This window comes from Kogia breviceps, chromosome 7, assembly GCF_026419965.1.
Source record: "Kogia breviceps isolate mKogBre1 chromosome 7, mKogBre1 haplotype 1, whole genome shotgun sequence".
Taxonomy (NCBI): Eukaryota; Metazoa; Chordata; class Mammalia; order Artiodactyla; family Physeteridae; genus Kogia; species Kogia breviceps.
The window spans coordinates 107345256-107347080 of NC_081316.1; the positions used below are offsets into that span (position 1 = coordinate 107345256).

Below are 1825 nucleotides of genomic sequence, written 5' to 3' on the forward strand. Positions count from 1 at the left end.
CCCATGTGTATCCCCCTAGGTTCTTGCTAATATAGATTAGCAAGATCTTGTAACTCTTTGACGTATACCGGGCTGTTCCTCTCTGAATGGTTTACTTTAGGGTCTCATCTTGGGCCTGGAGGCGAAGAGAGGTGGAGCCTGAAGAGACAGTTTGTGAGACAATCTGCTATTGCAGATATAGCCATCTTACAGACTTTATGTAGAGAAAAGTTTACTCCTTGGTAGATGGGATTGAGCAGGGATGGGAAAGTTGGAGGTGATGTATTGAGGGGAATTTGGAGCCTCAGAGGTTTACTTCAGACACTAAGAAACTTGATTCGCCCTACAACATTAGAATCTACAAATGTCCCCAGCCCAACCTAATTCCAAGAGAAACATTAGTTTCAATAAATGAAACTGATGTTTTTATCATTCTATAACCTTATTGGATAGTCAGCAGTAGTTCTCATCCACATTAACTGTAGATTTTTGAAAGTGGTGACAGGTACATAGGCACCAATGTATAGAGCTTGTTTGAATCTTCATTACATTTTCTCGACTACCTCACACGGATAAGGTATGGGACATTCCTTATTCCTTTGGTCCAGACAGCTTTGAGCCTGAGGTCAATGTGTACATCTGGAGTTCCCATCTCCTTCCAGATTTCTTTGAGTGCCGGAGAGGCATCCTTCTTGAAACCCACTCCGTGGTTGTGCTTGTGAATGTTGATAGTGTATTCTCTGGTTACCACCTTGTTGGTGGCGGACTGGCCCTTCTTCTTCTTGCGACCCTTCTTTGCAGGAGCCAACCTGCCGGGCCATAAAACAAACTTTTTACTTTAGAATAGATGGAGTGAGTTCTTTAGTTAGTTCTTTACCTATGCTGAGCAGCCTGCAGGATCTTAGTTCCCAGACCAGGGATCAAACCCAGGCCCTCTGCAGTGGAAGCGTAGAGTCCTAACCCCTGGACAGCCAGGGAATTCCCTAGAATAGTTTTAGATTTACAGAAAAGTTGCAAAGGTAGTACAGAGAGTTTTCATGTACCCCACACCCAGTTTCCCCTATAATTAGTAGCTTATTGTGTTGGCCAAAAAGTTCATTGGGGTTTTCCATTGCAGAAAAACCCAATCGAACTTTTTGGCCAACCCAATACATTTGTAAGGCACATTGGTTGCAACTGATGAACCAACATCGATACATTATTAGTAGCTAAAGTCCACCCTTTAGTTACTAAAAGATTTCCTCAGTTTTTCACTTATGCCCTTCTTTGTTCAACGAGCCCACACTGCATTTAGTTGTAACACCTCCTTAGGCTCCTCTTGGCTGTGACAGTTTCTCAGACTTTTCTTGTTTTTGAGGCCCTTGATAGTTTTGAGGAGTATTGGCCAGACATTTTTATAATGTCCCTCAATTTTGGGTATCTCATGTTCTCATGGTTATATTGGAGTTGTGGATTTGGGGGAGGAAGACCACAGAGGTGAAGTGCTGTTCTCATTATACCATATCAAGGATACATACTGTCATCATGGCTTTTTACCGTTGATCTTGACCAGGATCATGTGGCTGAGTCATGTTTGTCAGGTTTCTCTGCCATCAAGTGATTCTTTTCCTCTTCCCTTTCCATACCATCCTCTTTGGAAGGAAGTCACTGGGTACAGCCCACACTTAGAAGAGTGGAGAAGGTTCAAGGTTTTTAGCCTGGTTTATGTATGCCCAAATGCCCCATCCCATATCTCAGGGACTCCTCCCTCCTTACCAGTTTTCTGTAATGTGAGAGACCTGGTAGGTTGTGCATTCCAACTGGTGCTGTGGCTCTATAATCCTTACCATCAGACCCAGGTCTTGGT

The 1825-nt window shown here is 43.4% G+C and overlaps 1 pseudogene; it reads right to left on the bottom strand.

Moving 5' to 3' along the window:
• Positions 1-432: 432 nt before the first annotated feature.
• LOC131760372 (large ribosomal subunit protein eL31-like) lies at positions 433-1550 on the bottom strand (annotated as a pseudogene).
• Between the last annotated feature and the right edge of the window lie 275 nt (positions 1551-1825).